The sequence below is a fragment of the Choloepus didactylus genome, chromosome 1 (assembly GCF_015220235.1).
Source record: "Choloepus didactylus isolate mChoDid1 chromosome 1, mChoDid1.pri, whole genome shotgun sequence".
In the NCBI taxonomy this organism is placed as follows: domain Eukaryota; kingdom Metazoa; phylum Chordata; class Mammalia; order Pilosa; family Megalonychidae; genus Choloepus; species Choloepus didactylus.
The window spans coordinates 133,835,417-133,861,642 of record NC_051307.1 but is presented as its reverse complement, the minus strand read 5'-3'; the positions used below and the strand labels follow the sequence as shown (position 1 = coordinate 133,861,642).

The 26,226-nt window shown below is 39.2% G+C and overlaps 1 protein-coding gene across 3 annotated transcripts in view; it reads left to right on the top strand.

Annotated features, from left to right (window-relative positions):
* The window catches only part of PPM1L (protein phosphatase, Mg2+/Mn2+ dependent 1L), a 382,513-nt gene that overhangs the window by 139,154 nt on the left and 217,133 nt on the right, over nt 1–26,226 (top strand). Inside the window, exon 1 of one of the 3 annotated variants that reach the window (XM_037841571.1) lies at nt 205–243. The exons of the other annotated variants lie outside the window; for them this stretch is intronic. The gene's annotated coding sequence lies outside the window, so the exon portion shown is untranslated. Of the gene's footprint in view, nt 1–204; nt 244–26,226 lie in introns of those variants that run through there. 3 annotated transcript variants of the gene reach the window in all.

Genomic DNA, 26,226 nt, shown 5'->3' with positions numbered 1-26,226 from the left:
AAAGGGTAGAATAAGATTTATTTTTATCTAGAGGAATCCAGTCTTCTTGCTCACACTTGAAAATCATCTTTTGTTATTCCCAGATAGTATTTTAGGAAATTCAGCGTGAGGAACACAGGTGCAGGAGAAGAAAATGCCAGGAAGCTCTTCAGAGATGTGATAAGGATAGCGTCTTCATTCATTTTCTGCCGACTATTGAGGGATGGTAAAGAAGACAGCTTGAAAAGTACTGTTCTAGCATAGGTATGTGAACTCTGCCTACTTACAAGGCCTATTTTACTTTTCCTTTTTTGTTGTTGTAGAAACAAGGCTGTTCTGGTTTGCTAATGATGCCAGAATGCAAAACACCAGAAATGGATTGGCTTTTATAAAAAGGGGTTTATTTGGTTACACAGTTACAGTCTTAAGGCCATAAAGTGTCCAAGGTAAGACATCAGCAATCGAGTACCTTCACTGGAGGATGGCCAATGGTGTCCAGAAAACCTCTGCTAGCTGGGAAGGCACATGGCTGGCATCTGCTCCAAAGTTCTAGTTTCAAAATGGCTTTCTCCCAGGATGTTCCTCTCTAGGCTGCAGTTCCTCAAAAAATGTCACTCTCAGCTGCACTTGGGGTATTTGTCCTCTCTTAGCTTCTCCGGAGCAAGAGTCTGCTTTCAGCGGCTGTCTTCAAACTCTCTCTCATCTGTGCTCCTGCGCTTTCTTCAAAGTGTCCCTCTTGGCTGTAGCTGCTCCTCAAAACATCACTCACAGCTGCACTGAGTTCCCCCTGTCCATCAGCTCATTTATGTGGCTCCAGTGACTCAACTTAGACCCACCCTGAATGGGCAGAGCAACACCTCCATGGAAATTATCCAATCAGAGTCATCACCCACAGCTGGGTGGGACACATCCCCACAGGAACACTCAAAGAATTACAATCTAATCAAAACTGATAATGTCTGCCCACACAAGATTACATCAAAGATAATGGCATTTGGGGGACACAGTGTATTCAAACTGGCATAAACGCCAATGTTCGTTTTCATTGGCTAGCTTTCTGAAGACAGTTCACACGCAGATTTATGATGCTGAGTGTCTAAGTAATTTTTTTTTCACATTTCTGTGATCCTTTTGATTATGGAATTAGCATGTCCTAAAACTGTATTTTGGAAGAAGACAACCCTTTTTTGCAAAAAGTCTCGTTTATTTATTTACTTATTTACATATTTACCTTTTCCCCACCATTTTTAGATAAAACAATCCATGAAAAAGGCCTTTTTACTTTTGTGTGAGTAACTTTGAGTTGCACCTGCTTTGTTGTTGTGGATACCATTTTCTTCCCCCACTGCTAAATACATACAACCATTAAGACATTTACCTAGCTAGATTAACACTGAAAATGGGGAAATATGCTACCATTTTTTCCTTGTTAGATCTGTTAATAACTGCATACCATAGTCTGCAAAGTTACAGAATTGAGAGGTGTCAGATCACATCTGAGGTATTCTGAAAAGAGAGAAAGCATGGGAAAAAAAGATGGATTCTGGAACTTGGACCCAGCATTGCTGTCTGGGGACTCACTTGTGAGGCATTGAACACATTAATTAATCTCTCTACACCTCACATATCTAGAAAGATGGATAGTAATACCCACTTTGTTAAGTTGTTGTGAAGACTAGAGACAATATAGATGAAACTCATTGCCCAGGGCTAGATATGGAATAACAGGTATTTAATAAATGGTAACTGTTATTTTAAAAGATTTTTTTCCTATTACTTCTTTTGTCATTGTTTATTCAGTAAATGTTTATTAAGTTTCTACTGTATGCCAGGCACTGTGTTAGGTATGTGTGGGGAAGGGGAAGGAGAGCTTAAAGATGGGTAAGATATGCCCCCTGCTCTCTAGAAGTTTATACTCCAATGGGAGTAACAGCAAGCCAAAGGTAAATTATAGAGAGATATGTAATACTGTAAAATAAGTGTATGCTATTGATAGGTATTTATACTATACCTATATTTATTTTTATAAGTCTCTTTCTGTCTCTATCCCTTCCTCCCTTCCTGTCTGTCTGTCTATCTATCTGTCTATCTATCTGTCTATCTATCTATCTATCCATCCTCATCAGAGAGGCCTTGTTTCCATTTTTGCCCTGAATTGAAGGGAAGAGAAAAACTGTCCTGGATGAACTTACTCTGGATATACCTGGATTGATGTCAATGGGAGAATGAATTCCAATTATAATTAGAGTGGACAGACAGCTGTGGTTGTTTTAAAAAGGTGTTGTGAAGACCTTCTTCAGTGGGAATGCATGAGTAAAATATTTTTCCCATGTAGACGAAGGCTAAAGCTCTACTCCCCTATAAATTTTGTGATGTTACTCTAGGTAGCTGTTGGGTTATGGCTCATCCATATGATCAGATGTTATGAGGCTAGTAAGTCATTTTTAAAAGAATGTTTGATATTTTTATAATCTCTTAGTTAAGGGAAAATAAATGTAAAATGTGATTAAGTGTAATCTTTATATGGCTTTGAAAAAGACTAGAAGGAAATATAACGAAAAGTTCACAGTACCTATTTTTGGGTGGAGGGATTATAATTGGATTTGATCAACTGCTTTATACTTTTCTGCATTTCTTAAGTTTTCTAATATCAACATCTATTACTTTATATCAGGAAAAACCAATAAATATGAAAGGGAACAGTTACATTTCTTTGCTACAGTATATCCTTAAGCAAAATACATGAGTGTGTATTAAAGTGAAAACTACATGTATTTACAAAATGTCTTGGCATTTATTTTAAGTATGGTGGTGCTTGGCATTACTAAATTCAGAAAAGGAAAGATAGACGACACTATATATAGATTTTTTTAAGCTTTTTGGATTGATGGGAATGAATGAGAGAGTGGCTCCCTACCAAATGCCAGTCAACTTGATTAAGAAACTTGCTGCTTAGAGTTTGTAGGAAGAATGAGTGTTCTACTTTATAATGAAAGGATTTCTAGGGCATCATAAAATCAACATTTTCTAGTGAATGAAAGAAAGCCAGAGAGAGGGAAACTGGGTATTGTGTGGATGAATAGGCATTTGTTTTATTGCTGGTAATCCACTCCAACCCTTTTGGAAATGAGGACAGTATAGAAACTGATAGTAGATGTGGCATACCTTCCAGCATTCTAAAGCAGTGTTTTCAACGTGTGATGCCCTGACTAGCTGCATCAGCATCATTGGGGAATTCGTTAGAAATGCAGATTCTCCTGAGGTGGGGGGAGGGAGAGTGTCTGTGTTTATGAAGCCCTCTAGGTGATTCTGGGGCAGGCTGAAATTTGAGAACCCTTAACCTGAAATTTAGTATCCATGCTTTTCCTTTCTGTTCTTTGCTCTGAGTCTTCCCTGTATATTTATTGTAGGAAGGGGATATTTCATATCTTTTTACACTGATCTTTGCCAAAATCTGGGTAAGGCTGCAAAGGAAACAAACAGAGAACTTAAGTGAATATTCAAAGGCTTTGAAGGAGTGCCAGGAATAGAATCTAGGTCTTTTATTAGGGTTCTCCAGGGAAACAGAGCCATGTATGTGTATGTGTGTGTGTGTGCGTTTGTGTGTGTGTGTATGTACGTATACACACATTTATTTATATTACATGCATATATACATGTATGTAAATATTATGCGATTTATTATAGGAATTGATTCATGAGACCATGGCAATTGGCAAGTCTGAATTCCAAAGGGCATCTGCCAAGTTGGGAACTCAGATGAAGCTGGTTGGCTGAAGTAGAGATATAAATTCTTCTCTCTGACTGCTGAAATCATCAGTTCTCCCTTTAAAATCTTTAACTGGTTGGATGAGACTTCTTTCTCATTGCTGAAGGCAATATTGTAGATATAATCAGCCATAGCAGCAATCAACTAACTAATGATATAAATCCATGAAATACCTTCACAGTAATAATCAGGCCAGTGCTTGCTTGATCAATTAAGACAACATAACCGAGCCACACTGACACATGAACTTAACTACCACCGTCTTCAAATTCTAGATTCAGAACTCTGTCTATCCACGCAAGCAGTACATGCTCAGATTTTCCTGCCAACAAACTGATGGATTGTAGGAATCAACCATGGACGTTTTTTGGTGTTGTTTTTTGTTCTCTTTTTCTTTTAATTATCCAGAAGTTGATTTATGAGTTTGTTGTAGGTAGTATTCTCACACTCTGTCACTGTTTATTGTTAGTTCTAGGTGCCCTATATTGTCAAAGAAAACCTTGTTTTGGACCTTACAGTGCGTCTAGGCAGCCAGGGCCCTCTAGTGGTTACTTTTCAACTGATCCCCCTCATTTCTTCAGGAAAACATAATCAAGACCAGTGCTTTGAGATATTGATTTGATTTCATATTTCTTTTGAAATTGTGGGTATTTTCTGGTGGCTGTGGTGAAATGAAAGCCAACAAAAAATCAAGAACATGGTGTTTGAGGATAAAAATCAGTTGAGATTCAGGGCAGCACAATGTGTGATTAAAAACACAGAAATGCTTGCTACTCAGAGCAAACAGTAAGATGGAATAGTGGAAACTCAGAATGTTTCAGAAGCTAAAATGAACAGAAACTCATCAGTTAAAGCAGTTTATTAGCCAAATGATCCACTTTCTTGCACAAAATCAAAATACCATATATACCATATAAGAGCAAGGATTTCTTTGCTTAATATCCATTAGAAGAACAGGCTTTTTTAAAAAAATTCAGTTTTATTGAGATATATTCACATACCGTACAATCATCCATAGTGTACAAACAGTTGTTCACAGTACCATCATATAGTTGTGCATTCATCACCACAATCAACTTTTGAACATTTTCATTACTCCAAAAAAAAAATGAAAATACAAATAAAAGTAGAAAAAGAACACTTAAGATATCCCAACCCCCCCATCCCACCCTATTTTTCATTTAATTTTTGTCGCCATTTTTCTACTCATCTGCCCATAAACTGGATAAAGGGAGTGTGAGCCAAGGGTTTTCACAATCACATGGTCACATCGTGTAAGCTACATAGTTACACAGTCGTCCTCAGGAATCAAGGCTACTTAGTTGCAGAACAGGCTTTTAAAAAACAGTCATTCCACTATCCCAAAGTTCTATTTTCTGTACTTGAAGTGGTTCCATGTTTTGGGAAGACCAAAGCTAACCAAAATGAACATGCTAATTATTTTTATCATAATATGTTTTCTAATAATTTGTTTTAAATTAACTCTTGTATAGTATATAAGTTCTGGTCCTCACTCTTTCTGTAAGTAGAATTTGAATAGTAGGCATTCTCTTCTTTTTTTCTTCCCTTCCCTTTAAAATTTACCTTTTAAACTTTATTTTTTTTAAATTTGATAAGCAAGTTAGGGGGCATAATTTTAATAGCAGAGTAAAATCTCAGATAACCTTCCTTACTTTTTCTCATATAAGCAAATAATGCATTTTAAACAGGTTTTTGATTTCTGTGTAAGTGCAGATCATGATCCATACTAGACTAGACTGTGAAGCCCAGAATAGACACAGTTCCTTTGTTTGGGAGTTTCCTGCTGTGAAACAAGGAGCCAATGAGGCAAGGGTAATAGCTTCATGTAACAACATTTATTTATAGCTTACAATGTGCTAGACTCTATGCTAGATGATTTATATATATTATCTGATTTATCTTCACAACAATCTTATTATAATAAGAGATACTATTATCCCCTTTTTAGAAGGGAAAACAGAAGCTCAGAGAGGTTAGCAACTTGCCCATTGTCACAGAAAGTAGCAGCACTGGGCTTTGCACCCAGGTCTGTTGGACTTCAGAGCCCACACTCTTAAGATAAGCCGTAACATTTCACAAGAGATTTGTTATGGTACCAGAAAAAAAGATTTCAAAACATGATATCATGGAAAATAGAATCATAATTTGGAACTGAAAATTACCTTAAAGAGATCATTATCTAGGATAATACACTTATATTTCTAAAAAGAGAAAACTGAGGCCTAGGAAAATTATAGGTTGTGCTCATGATCACACAGCTAGGGTAGGATAATGCTGTTTGACAGTCCAGATCTCCTGCCTGTTTCCACCTGCCCTTGATGTGTCTGTCCTCCATGGTAGGTGAATTCTTGGTATAATCCCACTGTATACGAGGACTATGGCCTTTTATATTGGGAAGATGAGCTCAAGCCAATGGGTCAAGTTCTTACTGACCTTGTATTTTAAAAATATCAGTGCTATATTGCTAACAGCTGCCATTATAGCTAAATCTTTTTCATCATGCTCAGCTGTAGTGGTATCTTGTCATAAGGACATTATGTTGTGAGAGTGGAGAGACAGAAGGAGGGAGGGAGAGGAGGGAGAGCTAAACATATCTTCTATCACAGGAGTGATTCCCTGTTCTATTCCTGGAACAAGCCTGAGATGTGAGATGTGAGCTTGTTGTTCCTTAGTCGTCTCACTTGCCCTGTGCCTCTAACAATGTGAGCTTCTTGCCATGCAGGATGTGCTCTGCTCCATCAGGCTCCAATGTCTTCACTGGTTCTTAGCAGAAAAAATAAACATTTGTTCCAGCACTGGAGAAAGGACTGGCTAGGTTGGACTTACTTAGAGAATCTGTGAGTCTCTGAGTCTTTCCAAGGGAGCTTAAGGGTAACCTCTTATAAGGTTACTATACATAATTCATTTTTACATCTTCCCTACAAGTTCTAATACATAGCAATGTCTCTTTCAGTAAGTGTTTTTCCTATTGGGGCCATACTTTGATACCACTGTCCAATTATAAAGAGCACATTCTGCTAATCAGTCATTCTCAATCTCATTACACCCCAAACTGAATCCAGTTCATCATGGAACATTATGTTCTTACAAGTTGACACTGATTCATTGATAAATTCAGAATATGACCTTTCAGTCACTTGAATGCCAATTTAATACCTCTGAAACCTATATATATATTTTTCTCCAGTCACTAAAATTAGGCTTACAACTTAGTAATTTCTAGGGCTATCTTCTTTTAATAATCATAATTATTAATCATAATGTTTATAATTTCTATATATTAATGGGTCCTTTGTTTTAAACAGTTATGACAAGTGGTCATTGAGAGATTTAGACAATTTCTTTTAGTCTCCTAAAAGGAAGTCATCAAAACCTACAGATTTAAATCTGTCTAGCTTTAGTATATTATCTTTCATTAGTTCTTTCCCTTCCTTAGTCCAACACATTTCTTAGTTCTTAAAATTCTAGTATTAGTTAACTTTATTCCCATTTGCTTTTTGATGGGAAAAGAAGAACCAGAGAAGACATTTTTAAAAGATTACATCATTTGTAAGACAATTTTCTCTCTCTATTTGGATGCTTTGCATTTTAATTTCTCATGTAAGCCTTTTTAAATCTTAGCTCTAGTTTTCCTTTATTAATCAATTTTAGCCTCACATTTTCTTTAGGGTTTATTTTCATTGAACAATTCCTAATTTATGCTAGATTTCTTTCTACTTTCTGCTCTTTCCTAACATTAATATTTTTCTTTGAGGAAAAAAAACCACATGTTCGGATATTTTAAAATTTATTATCTCTTCCTTGGTGCTCTTTCTGCTTGTTCCTGCAAACTTTCTGCCAGTTTCTGCTAGTTCCTATAGGAATATGAATTTTTAAAAAAAGGAACTGACAAAGATGTCTGGATTGGTATGTATATGAGTTATTTTTTGCTGCTTAACAAATTACCCTAAAAATTAGTGGCTTAAAACAACAAACATGTATTATCTCACACTTTTGGTGGAATCTGAGCACAGCTTACCTGGGTGACTTTGGCTCAAGATCTTTCATGAGGTTATAGCATGGTGTTAGTGTCAGCTGGGGCTGAAGGCTCATCTGAAGGCTTGACTGGGAGGATCTGCTTCCATGCTCACCTAAGTGGTTGTTAGCAGGATTAGCTCTTTGTGGGCTGTTGGACTGAGGGCCTCAGTCCCTGGCTGGAGGGCTCTCTCAATTTCTTGCCATATGAGCCCCTGTAGGGCAGCTTACAACAAAGCACCTGGCTTCCCTCAGAGCAAGCAAGTGCAAGAGGAAGACAGAGCACCCAGGATGGAAGCAACAGTCTTGTGTTAACTCCAGAATTATCACTTTTGCTTTTTGTTGGAAGCAAGTCAACTTGATCCAACCCACATTCAAAGGGAGGGGGTTACAAAATGGCATGAATATCAGGAGGTGGGGTTTATTGGGGGGGGGGTCATCTTTGGGCTGCATACCACTCTATGTTCTTTAGGAACAGAATGTGATACATAATTGGAGGCAACAAAAGCAAAGCTTCCATGGAATGTGGAAGGCATTAAAAACACAAGTTTGAGGTAATATCGTTGTATTATAGTAGTAAAACTGTAGCAGGCTTTGTAAATACATGGATAATGAGAAATAAGTAGTTTAGAATGAAGATAAAGAAAATTTTCTTATTATTTAACATCTATTAGTTGAAACTACCTAAACTTTTAAAGTAGTTAAAAACATCACATAAAAATTAAGAATAACCAAACAATTTATATTTAGCAATTTATTATAAAATTTTAAAAAATCATCTGTATATGTTTCTTCTTTTTTCTCAAGTTTATATTTGTATTTGGTGTGTACATCTTCATTTTTCTTAATTGGCAATATAGTGTTTTCCCTCTTAGGTATATAAGTGTATTATATTTAATTGCTGAAATTCAGTGTTTTCATGAATTTATTTTTATGTTTCATCATAAACTATCTTGTCAAATTCCTTTTGAAGTGTTGTCACTGTATTTAATAAAGAGGACTATTTACAAAGGTATGGCAGAGTCAAGGGAGATTAAGATAAAATTGGGAAGCACCCCTGCAATAGCAACAGTGGGGAGCTTTTACCACCCTGTGCTGATTTGGATGTATTATGTCCCCCAAAATGCCATGTTCTTTGATGCAGTCTTGTGGGGGCAGATGTAATAGTGTTGATTAGGTTGGAACCTATTGGTTCTTTCCATGGAGATGTGATTCAATCAACTGTGGGTAAGACCTTTGACTGGATAATTTCCACGGAGATGTTACCCCACCCATTCAGGGTGGTCTTAATTAAATCACTGGAGTCGTATAAAAGAGTTCACAGACAGAAGGAGCTCAGAGCATCTGAGAGTGACATTTTGGAGAGCAGCTTAGAGAGACAATTTGGAGACGGCCATTGAAAGCAGACTTTTGCTGACACTTTGCTCCAGAGAAGCTAAAAGAGGACAAAACAACCTAAGAGCAACATTTTGAAGAATGCACAGGAGCTGAGAGAGGAGCTAGAACCCAACCTGGGATCAGCAGATGCCAGCCACGTGCCTTCCAAGCTAACAGAGGTTTTCTGGATGCCATTGGCCTTCCTTCGGTGAAGGTACACTTGTGTTGATGCCTTAATTTGGACATTTACATGGCCTTCAGACTGTAAATTTGTAACCAAACAAACCTCCTTTGTAAAAGCCAATTCATTTCTGGTATTTTGCATGATGGCAGCATTAGCAAACTAGAGCACACTCCTAGGCCTGATGGGGCCAGTTGAGGGAATCATGTTACTTACTGAACACCAACAAGAGCTGAAGATATGAGAGAGAAAGTGCCCAACAGGAGCAGCAACACAGTCATTGCCAGCCTGTGACCTGGCAGGGATGAAGCCAAGGAGATAAATGTCTCAACTTTACTCTCCTCCTACCCTCAGTTCTCCTGCCACTCATTGAACAAACCCAACCAGAAGTCAGAAGACAAGGGAGTTGATGCAGTCCATACAGGTCAGCCTCTTGGGACATAGCACAGTAGAGATGTGGGGAGAATGAATCAGGAATGCAAAAGGAGACTATCCTGCAAAGAAGGAAAAGCCTTTTTATTTGTTTGTATTTATCCTTATTTGGAATATGAATCTATTCGAATGTACCTCCTGTCTAATTTAAAATGAGCTTTTGCTAGTCTTTCTGCTTGAATAACCCCCTAATGGTTATGATCATTTCAAGAAATGTTGCCTTAGGTTTTCTTTTTAAAGTTTAAGTTTTAAGTTAGATTATGTTTATAGTACATTCTATTTATAATTAAAGTGATGGCCTAAATGTTATTTTTGCTGTGGGTGTTTGATCTTAAAATGACTTACAAAGAAGAAATATGGATCCTTGTTATATTTGGAACAATAAGAAATAGCTGCCATGTTGTTCACACAAACAATTTTTGTTGGACAGTTGTTTGTCAGTTTCCTTTGTTCCCTATTTTATAAATACTCAAACTTGGAGAAAGAAGTCTGCTTGGTAGAAGTTGAGACTATATTTAATCTACTAATCACTAGTTTCTTTTTTTAAAAGCAGTCATGTTTAGGAACTGTAATCATAACACAGAAGCAAAGAGGATTGATGAAATTTATTCACCAAATATTTCTGGAGGCCTGTCTACTTTATGTGAATGCATGGAGATAAATGGTGTAGATATATGGTGGTTACCAAGATAGGCTCTTTGCTCTCAAGCAGGTCACCACCAAGTAGGGAAGAAGACACATAAGCACCCAACTGTAATGGTGGGCAGAGTCCCGTAAATACTCTATTAGGGATACAAGCAATAGTACAGGAATTCAGAGAGTGATCACAGAGAAGCTAGTGTTTCAGGTGAGCCTTGAATGGTGAACAGAATATTGTGGTAGAGGAGAGGGGAATTCATTTTGGGCTTAGGGAATGACATTAATAAGGCATAATTGAATAAAAATACAAACATGAAGCTGGGGTGAGGCTTTTTAAAGATAGACCCTTGGTGAACTCCTACATGTGCAAGCAATGCCAAGTGTGAAGGGTGCTCAGAAACAATGGTAGAAGTTGAGGCCCGCAATAGAGAATAGGGCTGGAATTTCAAGGTCTTTGAGTGCTTTGCTAAGAATTTTATGTTTTCTACATAGGTGCTAAGGATGTGTGTGTGTGTTGTCTATCTGTTTGTTTTTGGGTGAAGAGGAAGTAAATAGTGCTAAAAGTGAGGGATCAACTGGAGATGTAAGAGAATGGTGCAGAGAGGTTGTTGGTGATAGTGCAGAAAGGATGAGGAGGAATTTGCATGAGGGCCATGGCAATGAGAATGAAATGGAGACCATAGGTAGGAGACAACATAGGTGCTGATAATAGATGTGGGGCTTGTTGATTTCTGTTTGGGGTGATTGTAGAAGGTGATGCTGTTAGTTAAGGGGCAGTAAAGGAGAAAGTGCTGGCTCGGGAAGGAAATTAATAAGTTCAGTTTTAGAGTTGTTGAGTTTGAGATATTGGAGCATTGGCCTAATGTAAATGTCAATTTTAGTCTGGAGCTCAGGAGTTGTGTGGGCTCAGCATAGAAATATGGAAACATCAGCCTGAAGGCAATTTTTAAAGCCATGAGAATAAATGAGGCTTCTCCTAAAAAAGGAGTTCAGAGTGAACAAAGGGCCAAAGAAATAGTCATTTAATAGGAAGTTTGACGAAATGACATAAAGAAGACTGAGAAGGGTGTGATCAAAGAGGTAGAAGAAAAATCAGGGGACTTCAGTTGTCAAAGGGGAGGGAGAGTTTTCAGAGGTCAGTGTTGTGACTTTAAGAATTATGCTTATAGTAACTTGCTAATTAGCCTTCCCCTTCCAGTTTGCTAATGCTGCCATTATGCAAAGTACCAGAAGTGGATTGGCTTTTATAGAGGGGGTTTATTTGGTTACAAGCAATAGTATAGTCCCAAGGCAATGAAAATATCCAAATTAAGGCATCAACATGAGTATACCTTCATTGAAAAAAGGCAGTTGGCATCTGGAAAACTTCTGTTAGCTGGGAAGGCATGTAGCTGGTATGTGCTCCAGGGTTGTGGTTTCAAAATGGCTTTCTCCCAGGACGCTTTCTCCCAAACTCTGGGCTAGCAAAAGTCTGCTTTCAACCGCCATCTTCAAAATGTCTCTCACAGCTGCAGCACTGGGCTCCTTCTGTCTGAGCTCTTACAGGGCTCCAGTAAACTAATCAAGACCCATGCTGAATGGGCAGGGCCACACGTCCATTGAAATAATCTAATCAAAGTTATTACCCACAAATGGGTGGGTCACATCTCCATGGAAACAACCTAATTCAAAGATTCCAACCTAGCCAGGACTAAATATATCTGCTCCCACAAGACTGCATTAAAGAACATGCTTTTTCTGTGGGACATAATATATCTAAACTGGCACACCCCCCACCCAGGGGTTCTAAATTCTGCCTCTGTGGATTGGTTGCATTCTCAGGAGTAACTGTGGGTCTCTAGGAAGCATGAAGATGATCTCTGTAGCTGAGCTGTTGCTCTGCCCTAGTTTATACCGCCTTGCCGTGGGAGGAAAAAAGAGTGTGGTTGAAGAATCCATTTCTTGTTATGATCTGTCTTGTCATGTCATGTCTGATCTTATAAAGAATATTAACAGTTTCCCTCTTCAATTCATAAATGAAAGAAGAGCCTAGCTGTCCCATTAAAACACTGAACATATAGGAAGAACAATAATGCTTTCTATGTGGATCCTGAATCTTGAAATTTAATAGAAAATTGAAACTTTGAGTTTAATTCCATGGATTTTCTTTTTAAATTCAGTTGTTTCCTAAATCTAATTTACTTATTTTTTGTATGTATATGTGTTTACAAGTGTTTTTAATGACCACATATGCTAAATGAGCTCCTGTGAAGTGTTTCTTCTGGATTTTGTGTTCCTTTTTTTCTCTTCCCCACCCCACCCCACCCACACCCCCGCCAGGGAAATTGAAGTAACTATTTTTACATGTTGCATCTTGGTTGCAGGCAACAGCAAGGAACCAAGATGATATGCTTAATGGTAAGCCATTCCTTTTGGGACTCAAAGACTTTTCTCGAACTTGGGGATTCAGGAACTGGTATTTGAATTTACCCTACTCTATTAACTACTTCAACATCTTGGTATTTTTATACACATTTTGAAGGTTACTGAGCGTGACCTAACAGGGAAGATTAGTATCCAATCACCTGTAATGAGTAAAATAATTAGCTTTCATATGTGATAGTTTGATTATAAGGGATGTTCATCTATAGCTTCATGCACAACTAGGATTTTTATTGGTATTTTCCTACCACAACTGTACTATTCTGATACTAATAGCCCCATCCCTTGCATCTTTGGTAGGTTTGGCATAATATAAGTGAGAGATATGAATAAAGATTAGTTTTGTTGAGTGTGTTTTTTGTAGAAGTGTATGTCATTGAGTGCTGAGATTAGAGTGAAGTTGTATGTATGTGTCTCAGATGGAGAGGGTCTGAGGAGTGGCTAGGCAGACCCTAAACCTCAAGCACAGGCATCTAGCACTGCTGTAGATTTCACAGAGTGCTCTGAGTATGGACCTTCCAAGCAAATGCACTCTTCATTGTTGCTGGGCTTTGACCCCAAAGCCCTCTGTGGGAGTCCTAGCTCTGATGGGCTAGCCTCAACCACCTGTGAGTGGGGAATCCTTTCACCCCACTGATCTTTGACTTATCATGGATGACTCACTCAGTCAGGGTCCATTGACTCCACCTTCTCCCTCCTTTGTGATGCTTGTGTAGATGACTCACAGGTGGGGTCCATTGGCCCTCAGGTGCTGTTTATTGCTGTTCTGAGATATCTTTCTCATTGGGCCTGACTGCTTCTTAGAATTTACCCTCTGCTCATCAGACAGCCAACACCCTGATTCTAACCCAGCCTCAACTTCCCCCTCAGAGAGTTCCAGCTCCCCTTAATCTTAAGGGAATTTGGGATGATGGCCTGTCATCTGTAGCTGCTTCAAGCTGTCAGTGGGTTTCAGGCCCTACTTGTGGGAGCATAGAAGTCTCTCGGTGTGCTATTGACATGGCTGGTTGAGTGTGGAGAATGGGAGCATCACTTCTGACAAGGAGGAGGTTGCTGTGAAAGACTTCTAATCTGGAAGAAATTGAGTGAGAAATTGTAGAACACATGGTCTGAACAGAAACAGGAGCAAGGTGGAGCTCAAGATATTCTTAGAGTTTTCCGGAGCAGTGTTGGTTGGGGCTAGATATACTGTAGCGGTTTGCAATATTTCACTAAATATTTGGCATAAGAGTAACTTCTAGAATGACTTCTAGACTCTATTTGAAATTTCTTAGTCACTGAAACGATTTCCTTTTTTTGGTCAACTAATCCTGTGATGCAAGGGCCAGGCTCATCCTTGGGAGTCATGTCTCATGTTACTAGGGAGACTTACACCCCTGGAAGCCATGTCCCACGTAGGGGGAAAGGTGATGAGTTTATTTGTAGAGTTTGGTTTAGAGAGATACTACATCTGAACAGCAAAAGAGGTTCTCTGGGGGTAACTCGTAGGCATTAATTATAAGTAGGCTTAGCTTTGCTATTATAGAAATAAGTTTCATAAGGGCAAGCCTCAGATAGAAAATCTTTTGAAATTACTGTAATACTTCTTAAACACATATGTTAAACTATTTTAGCACCTCACTTTCACAAGGTGAAAGAACAAATTCTTTTTAACAGTTTTCCTTTAACAGTGAGAAGACTTGTCTTTTGAAATAAAGGATAAGGTCAACATAAACATTTAAACAGAGTACTCAGATGGTTAAAAGAGCAGCATTGACTATGACAGACAATTTATTTTCATAAACTTTCTATAACTTTTTGTGTCTATTCAGGGCTTGTAGTCAGTAGTGACTACAAACAAAACCTTCTGTCTCAAACTCTCCACAACTTTCCACATCCATTCAGGGCTTGTAGTCAGCAATGACTACAAACAAAATTCATATTCTTACTAGGAATATGCTAGTTTACAAAATTAACATATTGCAAGACTGTGCTCTGAGGCAGCTGGAGGTCAGTAAGGTCTGCTGTTAAGGCATTCTTAAAGATATGGGGACTTTTTCGAAACCCTTGGGGCAATACTATCTAAGTGAGCAGGGTGGGAATCTTATTAAGTCCCTGCCATTCAAAAGCAAACAGGTATTGAGAGTCAGGGTGAAGAGCAATTAAAAAAAAAATGCATTTTTAAGATCTAGGACTGAGAACTTGAATGTAGACAGGGACTACTCAGCGGGCTCACCCCGGGATGACTTTATCCTATATGGATGTGTTTACTTGCTCAAGGATCTCCTTTGGGATGCTGAGAGGCCTTGATCTAGTAGGGGCCATGGGGCAAGCAAGAGGGTCTTCAGTGGCCCCCAGGGAGTGAAGAAGACCCCTCCTTAGAAGGGGGATGGAGCATTCAGGGACAAAGAGAAAGGGATAGGACACTGGAATGTCCTCAAGCCTACAAAGGAGAGTGGTAGTGAAGGTTCTAGTTTTGACTTTACTGCTAACTTCCATAATTAGGCAAGTCCGAGTAGAGGTGGGTCCATAGTGGCTGTTCAGGACAGAGTAATTGGCTCTGGTATTAATTAAGAAACTAATAATCTTACCTTCCAAATCTCGTGTCACCTGAGGCTCCCCTAGGTTGATGGTCAGATGTGAAGTTGGTGGAGTGATACGTGGCTTTGGGCACTCTCAGTCGTCTTCACTTGCCATGAGCAGGGCTCAAGGGGCTGTTCTGCCCTCCTCCCCTCAGGCGAAAGTGCATTTCCTGGCCCAATGCCCATGTTGGTGGCACTTGGGGCAAGACCCCTGTATGTTCTGATGTCAAAGGTTGTCTCGAGTTTTCTGGCACTCTTTCTGCCAGTCCCCCTCTGGCCCACAGTTGAAGCAAGGCCCTTGAGTCTTGGAGCCACGATTCAGGTGGCTTGAGGGGAAAGGGCGCTTTTAACAGTGACTGCAATAAGCTGAGCCTGTTTTCAGGTCTTCTACTTACCTCTTCTTTGCCTTCTCCTCCTCCTTGGACATGTCACAATTGTTAAAGACAGAAAAATCTGTTTCTTATGGGTCATTAGTGGGAGTTTGTGGGCCCATGGAGAGTCTTTGAAGCTTTCTCCAAATATCAGGGGCAGACTGGCTGATGAAATGGGTGCCCAGCAAAAATATGACCTTCCTGGAGTCTGAGCTTACATTAGTATATTTCCTTAGAGCTTCCACTAACCTCTTCTGGAAAAGGGCTGGATTTTCTTCTTTCTCCTGATTCATCTCCCTTAGCTTATTATAATTAACTGGCTTGGTGGTACATTTTCTCATGCCTTCTAGCAAACAAGTCTGTATTCCGAAAGTTGGCCTATCGTCTCTGCTTTAAAGGGGATCGTACCTGGGCATAACACACGCAACAAGTCCTTCTCAGGTCCTTGTCTTGATAGAGAGTTAGAAACATCTTGGAATAGGGAATCTCTGATACTTGTCCCATCTTTTACTGGAGTCCCATTGGAGGGCTATGCTTCCCCGTCTTTACTTTATATTGACTGTTGACATTTCCCATTTTCTCTGGAAAAGGAAATAGAGGAGTTTACAAACACAGAGCAGGAACATGAACCCCGTACAGCCTCTCTGCTGGCCAAGTGCTTGGGAACACGGGGAGTAAGGCTGCTGGGTGTCCCTGGGATACCTTTCCTGAGAGATGTTTGGACCTATACTTCCGCGGGTTTTAAGTTAGGGGTTTGAACCCCATCCTTATTGGAAGAATTCCAGGACAATGCTCTTGAGGAGTTGGGGACTCAAACCCTATACAGCCTCTCCGCTGGCCCAGTGCTTGGAACATGGGGAGTTCCTTCCTGGGAGATGTCTAGACTTATGTTCCCGAGGTGGGGGCCCGCCCACCTGAGAGAAGCCTCGGAAAACGCTTTGAATACCTTTGTCCTCTAGTTTCCTGATACCTGAGGGCTAAAAAACAAGCATGCTCTAGAAGAAGAGAAGCTTTATATTTGGCCACAGTAGGTCTCAATAGAGATGAAACAATCAAGGGTTGGGTGGGGGGAGACTCCCATTGGAAAGTAGTCACTTCCCATGGGCATAGAACAGAGGTGGCTCCCTAGGAATGTCAGAAACAATGCTTTGTGTGGTACAAGAATCCTTAGCCCAGAATGCTGTGTTCCAAAAGATGGAATGTCTCAGAAGGCATTGAAAGCCAGACGGAGGAGAAAAAAGGAGACTCTCATGGGGGCAGGGGACAGGACCTCTGCAGGAGAGGAAGGGTCTGAAGCGCAACGGAATGCTATTAGGTGAGTAAGGATCAAGAGGTGGGTCCCATAGGGGAGGAAAGGAGAAAGTGTGGGGGAGTCTCAGAGAACCAAGGAGAGAGATAGACAGAGAAAGAGAGATAGATGGGGTGGGGTGGGGTGGGGGACTTGATTTGGCTTCCGTCGGACTCCTGCATGACATGGGGAGAACCCCTTGAGTCTCCTTGGATCTGCACAGCCTGGAGACAGATTTCTGGCACCTCCAAGGAGGGAGCCAGAGATTTTGTCCTGGGGGTACCAGATCAGAGTCCCCAGATTAAAACAAGCAAGAAGCTAGAGGGAATAGTGAAAGTGATCAAGAGATAGTTCTCAGAGAGGAGGAAAGGAGAGAGTGTGGGGAAGTCTTGGAGAGGGGACACAGAGTTGCATGAGGAAGGCAAGCAAGAAGGAACACAAAAGTACATGGCCAAGCTCCCAGTCAATAGCCATGACTTACCAGTCCAGATAGTCAGAGAGAAGTGTTTCCTGGCTGGCTTGTCAAAATATGTTGCCGGATTGGGTTCCTGGGTTCTTGGCCATGCTGCGAGAATGAATTCAAGGGCACAGCACAGATCGAGTAGGCAGGCAGAAATTTTATTAAGTATACATGCAGAAGGGCATGAGGGTACTCTTGCAAGAAGATAGAGGCGAGAGGTCCCGGCACTTTGGGACAATCTGCTTTTTTTTTTTTTTTAATTTTTTTTCACTTTTTTTATTATTCATTTTATTGAGATATATTCACATACCACGCAGTCATACAAAACAAATCGTACATTTGATTGTTCACAGTACCATTACGTAGTTGTACATTCATTACCAAAATCAATCCCTGACACCCTCATTACCACACACACAAAAATAACCAGAATAATAATTAAAGTGAAAAGGAGCAACTAAAGTAAAAAAGAACACTGGGCGCCCTTGTCTGTTTGTTTGTTTGTTTCCTTCCCCCACCTTTCCACTCATCCATCCACAAACTAGACAAACGGGAGTGTGATCCCTATGGCCCCCCCCAATCCCACTGTCCCCCCTCATAAGCCACATTTTTATACAGTTGTCTTCAAGATTCATGGGTTCTGGGTTGTAGTTTGATAGTTTCAGGTATCCACCACCAGCTATCCCAATTCATTAGAACCTAAAAAGGGTTGTCTATATTGTGCGTAAGAGTGCCCACCAGAGTGACCTCTCGGCTCCTTTTGGAATCTCTCTGCCACTGAAGCTTATTTCATTTCCTTTCACATCCCCCTTTTGGTCAAGAAGATGTTCTCCATCCCATGATGCCGGGTCTACATTCCTCCCTGGGAGTCATATTCCACGTTGCCAAGGAGATTCACTCCCCTGGGTGTCTGATCCCACGTAGGGGGGATGGCAGTGATTTCACCTTTCAAGTTGGCTTAGCTAGAGAGAGAGGGCCACATCTGAGCAACAAAGAGGCATTCGGGAGGAGGCTCTTAGGCACGATTATAGGGAGCCTAGCCTCTCCTTTGCAGCAACAGTCTTCCCAAGGGCAAATTCCGTGGTAGAGGGCTCAGTCCATCAAACCACCAATCCCCTATGTCTGTGGGCATGTTAGCAACCATCGAAGTAGGGCAGGCCAATACCTCTGCGGGGCCAATCTGCTTTTATAGATTTTTTTACTATTTTGCTATCCTCCCCTTCTTCCTCTTGTGTTGATGTTTGATCATGGATGACTTACTCAGGTGGGGTCCATAGACTCTACACTTCTCCCTCTTTTGTGATGCTTGAGTGTAGATGACTCACTCAGGTGGGGTTCATTGGCCCCAGGTGCTGTTTATTGCTTTCTTCTCAGATATTTTTCTCCGTGCTGCCTGACCACTTCTTGGAATTTACCCTGTGCTCAGTCAGCCAGCCACCACCCTAATTCTAACCCTGCCTCACTAGCATGTGGACCATCTCGCATTGATGATCCACTATACCAATTCTTCTGGTTAAACTTAAAAAAGAAAACCAAGTTTCTTGAAAGGATCATAACCATTATACACAGATGTAACTACCTTCAGGGGGAAGCCTTTTCTACCATCTTCTCTGCTTTCCCTCTTGTGCATGGAGACACAAACTTGAAACCACCCCTCCCCCACCCCCCTGAGGAAAAGCAGATTTAATCTGAGTAAAGATGATAAATTGTATGTTCAATGCCATGAGATGCATGCTTTTGACAAGACTAGAATCACACAACCTGAAAGCTGAAAGAGAATTTAGAGGTCATCTGGGGTACATAGTCTGCAAGCCCCCTCCTGGGACTAGGGCAAACTTTTTCTCTTAGCCTTTCCTAAAGTACTGCTTCAGGCAAATTATTATGCAGCATGAGGTCTGTTTGCTATTCCTGAGCAAATCCATTTTCCCTGCCTCAACATTTTATAGGTTAGGAAGTAATCCTTTATAATTGCTGGTATCACAAAGGAATCCCACATATATTATCACATTTAACCCTGCCCTTTAATCACAGAGGAAGAAACTGAGGCACTTTTAGGATGAAGCATCTGCCCAGGGTCGGTTCTCTTTATACCACCATGGCGCTGCCTTTTCTTAGTAGGATTCCCTATTAGGAGAGCAAACCCTTCAAAGTAGGGAAAAAGATGCAAGGAGGTAGGTGACTGAGGGATTCTGAAGGCATTCCCTTTCTTCTGCGAAGGTGGAAAATTCCACAAGTTCTAGCAATTCACTCCTCCAAATCTCCTAGGATCTTCTGTTACAATATAAATATCCACGTAGGAGGGTTATTTGCTCAAGTTGAATTGTGTCTAGAAATTGGTGAAGAAGTGGTAATTATGGCAGATTGGTCGATAGTTTGATTTACTGATCCATTTGACAGTTATTAAGAAATTGTGACAGGCAGGGCACTGCTCTAGGTACTGTGAGGGATAAAATGCCAAATAATAAATCATTCCTTCCCCAAAGATTTTACAATTTGGTATGAAATCCTCTAGTGAAGAGAAGAGGGGATTTTGGAAACAATTGGCTGTGGAAAGTGAAGAATAATGATGTAAATAAATCTAAGCTTCCTTTCCTGAAAATTGGATTTGATAACCACTTTGAGATGGTGATTTGGTGGCACTGCATGCTGTAATGGGGCAGTTGAATATGAAGCACATCCTCAGAGGATAGATGAGATGTTGAATGGGATGTCCTGTAGCTAGGATGTTATATGGATAAAGTCCATGCAGATGACATTAGAATTTTTGGAAAATCTGATTTCAATAATACTTTCCAGTTTTGTTAACATGAAGCTAATTTTAAAAATCATCTTTTGTTATGGCCCAAGAGGGCTTTTGTAGCCAAAGGACTAAAGAAAGCACTGGAAACGTTCTGAGACATGAGCTTACCTATAGGGTGGCAAAGTCAAGCCACGTTGCCCTGAAATCAGGAGCTTCTCTGAATGGATTCAGGAGCTGCTCTGAATGGCGGCCAGTTCAGAGCACAACGTGGAAATAGTCTGCACTTTGGGGGGCTGAATAAGCTGGTTAAAAGGGCTCGACATTCCAATGGGTATGGGAGCATAAGGCAAGGAGCCGGTAGGGAAGGGTTGATTGTAATCAACAGGGAGGAGGGGAGGATTATAGAGATAACAGTATCTCAGGGAGTCTCAGGGAGGAGGTAGTTTTGGGTATAGATTACAGTTAGCATCTGATATTACAAGAAGAATAGGTCAAACCTCAGCTGTCCTAGGTCAAGCAAACTGCTGGTGCAGTTTTCAGGACACTTGGGGGCCGGGGGCTCCCACACCTTTATTGAGGTATAATTTACCTACAATAAAATGAAGCCATGTTAGGTATGTTTTGGCAAGTTTTGATAAATATATATAGCTATGTTTCCAGTTTTTGGCTACCATAAATAAAGCTGCTATGAGCATTCATGTACAAATCTTTGTATAGAAATAGGTTTTCATTTTTCTTGGGTGAATACCTTAGGATTGGAATTCCTGGGTCATATGTTTAAGCGTATGTTTACCTTTATAAGAAACTGCCAAACTGTTTTCCAAAACAGTTGTACCATTTGCCATTCTAACTAGCAGAGTTCAAGTTCCTCTATATCTTTGCCAACAGATTGGTATGATCAGTCTTTTTAATTTTAGGCATTCTGATAGTTGTGTAGTGTTATATTGTTTTGGTTTTAATCTGTATTTCCCTATTGACTAATGATGTCGTTTTTTGTCCATTTGTCTATCTTCTTTGTGAAGTATCTGTTCAAATCTTTGGCCATTTAAAAAATTGCAATGTTTGCTTTTTTTATTGGGTTGAAAGTATTTTATAGACTCTGGATACAAGTTCTTTATCAGATATATGTTGAAAATATTGAAACTAATTTTGATCACTGGAATTTATTGAAAATCTTGCCGCATTAGTGGCTTCAGTGAACAGTTGAAATAAATATAATGATCTAGATGCTAAAATAGAATAGATCTGCTGTGATATACCTAATTTGAGTATAATAGAAAAATATAGATTAAAAAATGTTCTTTTTTGTCATCTTCAACTTTCATAATCTCAGATTTCACCCAAGATGCCTGCCCACATATCGCTCTTTTCAGAACACTCTGCAATCCACCTTTTTTTTTTTCTTTTAAAATATGTGTTTTTTAGACAGCTGCCAGTTGAGTGCCAGTGTTATATTCCAATTTTACACTGGCAACCTTTGAGAAACATATGCTTCTAACTCCAGTTACTGCTTCTTGCTGCATATGTTTCTTGTTCTATTCCTAGGTATCAGAAAGGCATTTGGGCTGAACATATGCATGAGTAAGACTATGAGCTTGTTGGTGGAGTCAGGCTCTTAAAGGACACCTGACCACTATCAGTTTAAAAGTGACTTAGAAACATACAGTACCAAACCCTTTTCTGCCAGTGACTTCAATTTTTAAGTTATATGAATACTTGCTGTTCTGATGTTTTACCATCTCTATGCATTGTTCTGTTAAGTAAAAAAAAAAAAGGCTGCCTGCATTGAACATGAGAAAGGATTTTCCAGAAGACAAAAAAAAAAAAAAAAAAAAAAATGACTTACAAGGACTTTCCGAGAAAATGGAACAATGGAATGTGCCCTACAGAAATGCAGATACGCAACACCTAGTGATAAACCAGTTTTGGTCTGGTAGAGACAGCTTATCAGAATGGACAAGCACACCATATTAAACAGTGGATATCTGTTCCCCACTCTGTAAGAGCCCCCCTATGTAAAATGGAAACTTAACATCAGCCATTCGGAACATTTCCTTTCTTACTTATGTGTTTGTGCTGTATAAGCTTCCCCTTTTCACTTCCCCAGGGAGCTCTGATTTGTGGATCATTTGTTGCCCAAACTTTAACAAGATTTTTAAAATGCCTCCAGTTCCAAGCTAAGTTTCACTGGGGAGAACACAGGCACTACTCTCAAAAGAGCTTACAGAACAGGTGCTGAGGATAAGAGAGGAAATTGTGACTTTGAATGCCTCTAATGTCATTTGTTTTGGTCTTCCACAACTCCACATAATTCATCATCTGCTCCCATTCACTTCAAGGCTCACATGACAGTTATTTGGTTTGGTGAATCATATAGGCATTCTGCAAATGAATTAGTGGGACAAATTTGGTCTCACAATCCCACTGTTGCTTAAAGGTAGTAAAGAAATCTCCCAATCTACTAGCATAAATAGCCAGTTCTAGCTAGTTGTTTAGATTCATCTAAACCTACATTGTTATATAGACTATAAACTGACAGGCCAGTGAAAGTGTTTCTACTTATAGAAATTGTTGACCTATTTAGAACTTGTATTTCTGTTAGTCTTAATTACCTTGAATATGTTATGGACAGTAAGCAAAGTGACTCTTTGGGTGACTAAAATAGGTATCCTAAGGTCCATTTTTCATGTTGTATGTTTTACTCACAGCAGAATTCTTCCAGCCTTACCCAGAGCTTATGTATTATATTAGACATAATTTTCAGAAGCCTGATTATCTTATTTGTATGTCCACAGCTATTAAAAGCAAAAAAGGGAGTGGGGTGGAAAGGAACTCCTATATGTACACATATAGATAGCAGATCAGAGGAAGAGACCACCATATAAAAAAGATAAGTAATTTCAAAGCAAAGGCAGATTTGGGACCATTTATTGTAAGTGTAGCAAATGTAAGTGGACTTCAAGATCATCTCCGTGTTATGTCATACCAACAACTCTGATGGCCTTGAATTATAAAGAAAATATTAAATTCTGATTAGTGTTCTCTTTTTGTTCTCTGTTTATAATAAAATTCTAGGTAAATTTCAAAGCAAAATGATAAAAGTAAAAGTTGTTACACATCAAAATTTAAGGCCCTGACCACCTAGAAAACTATCTCTTGCCTGTCATGATACCTCTGCACCCTCTCTGATACCCAGCAGGCCCACACTTAATAGGTATAAAACTAGCCCTCTCTCATTCTCTGAATTCACCTGCCTACATCATTTCCTCTGAGGAAAACTGGTCTATTTGCCCATTCTTTGAGCACCCTTTGCTTGTACTCTCATGGACTCACAATCCCATGTAGTAATTATCTATTTACTTGCTCATCTTCCTCACCAGACAAAAGCTCTTTGAGGGCAGGAACCCTCTCTCATTTGCTGTTGTATATCTATAGCACTTGTCACAGTAGTACCTGGCAAATAGTACATGCTTATTATTTCTTGAATAAATGAAAGTCAGGTTAAATATTGAATGAATACAGAATAACTTCTGGGTAGCTAAGATTTGTCTGTACACTATTTTGGAAAAGGAGCATGCTTGTCTTTTGAAAAATTTATGCTCTAATCTGTTTGGAAATTCCTGTCAAAAATATCACAGTGGTGGCTTTAAGATGTGAAAAAACTGAATCTAAACAGTTGAGCTACACATCATAGAGAAGTTATGGATTAAATGTGTCTCCCTTAAGAGTTTTTGTTTGCTATGAAAACTATCCACAGCAAGTTGCACAATTGGGTAGACTATATTACTATAATTTTTGCAATTAATTTTGGAAAATGATAGTTTAAGAACCATTAACAATTCAACATTGACTTGGCTGAAAGAGAGCAATAAGAAAGGTGTTATTTCCACAGATCGAGTAGCTAATTAAATAATGTCTTGAATAATTTGAATTCAGAAAAGAGATAAAGCTTATTACTGACAAGTTTGCTAATAAAAAATGAATGGCAGTAAATAACATTAGGCATTAGCATTAAATTTCAAAAAGCCATGTTCAAATCATTAGACTTGGAAGCACAATGATACATACAAATGAAGAGACCTGGTTTAAAGTACAGTATCAGGAATAAAACAGAGATTAAAGAGAAGGGTTATGAAACACTGGGATGGTTCATGAAAAAGATTGTGAAATCTTTTCAGACTAAAATAATCACTTTGGAATTCCTTTAATTTGTATGAGTGAAAACTGTAACCATTAATACTATTTATTTTTAAAATATAGTTGGTAAAACCCACTAAATATAGGAAGAGCCCAGTTAGACTAGGTATTTTTAGGGCCAGCTCTGTGGACGCTTTGATTCAGCAGGCTGACTACCCTAGAAGCCTTTTCTGAGGGTTTCTTTTCCTTCTTTTTCTTCCTCCATCTGATCTCAGTGTCAGCTATGTTCTGCTTTTTCACTTATTTGAGATCATAGTTGGGCCACTTAAGAACTGGGCTTTCTTCCAAAATAGGATATTTGGTTGTGGCTACTTTGACATGTGTTGTCTTAAAGATAAAATGACACTTAAAAAAGAGGAGAAACCAATATAATAGATTTGCCTGGGCCTCTTTCCAACTACAGTACCCTCATACACACACTTTTTAAAGGCCTGAGAATATTTGTTTTGGACAGTTCCTTTTAGCACTCTAAGGGTGGTGGTAAGAGAATATTTATCTCAGAATGCTGAAGTTAAAAAGATTTCACTCATTCCCAAAGTTTCTTCATACACTAGAAACTTACTTTAACACAATCCAGTTGTAGTGTGGAATTTATCATATCCAGGTACCCCCTGGCAGTTAAAGGTATGGTTACTACAAGGCCCTCATTATTAGTTGGCCACACCTGTGAGACAGCACACAGTGGTGAATGTGACAGGGTTTCCTTCTGTTTTTATTCAGCTTTCCAGCTCTTATCTGCTGAGCCTAAATCTGAAATTTACAAAATCCTTTTTTCTTACCCAGTTTTGCCAAAGATGTAGAAATCTAGTTAGATTTCACCTGTCAAAACGTATCAAAACTCCTGAAATTTGGTTTAGACAATCCCTGTTTTTCAATGTGGAATATTTCTGTAAAGGATATCAGATGTCAGAAAGCAAAAACAGCAATAAATAAATAAATAAATAAATAAATAAATAAATAAATAAACAAATAAATAAAGTGATCTTCCTCCCTTTTGTGTACCCTAGAGCCTGCAGTTACCCTTTTTAATCACTAGGTGACACTTCTGCTTTGTTAAGACCAGTTGTGGTAACTGGCCAATAGGCTGAATATTAGGATGGTGGTAACAGAAGCAGTGGGTGTTACAACTTTTAATAATAGTTTGCGGGGCCTCTGAATAATGTTTGGCCCATTTACAAAAACAGTTAAACCGTGTGATCACAGTAGATATCACACAAAAGCTTAACCATAAAGAGTTTGGGCAGCTCCCCTTGAAGCCTGTCAGGAAATTGGAATGTCACACATTACAGAAACCAGTTAGGCTTATTCCTGCCCAATTTCCACTTGAAAATATTTTCTGCTTGAATATTTTATCATTCTGAAAGAGCTTGATGAAAACCATGTTTTATTTCCTGCTTCTTAAGAAAAGGCTTTTATAGTTATTATTCTAGTCTGTCAGGATGACTTAGAAAGTATGGCCTTATTTTGGCAAGTTTTAGGTCATTGAATAGTATATGCAACTGGTTGCTTAATTAGGCTCAACTCACTGGCAGCACTTGGGAAATAACTTTATTCTTCTCTCACCACTGCTCTCAAATCACGTCACATCAAAGAATATTGAAATGAGTCCTAGAACATTAAATTGAAAAAATAGTTAATCATAAGAAATATATTAGTTTCTTCTTCAGTCGTTCCTTATTTTTAAATGAATATTGAGGCTGGATTGGAAATTCATATTGTTAGGATGCTACCCATATTTGATATGACTTAAGAATGGTTCTCTGCTGGACAAGATAG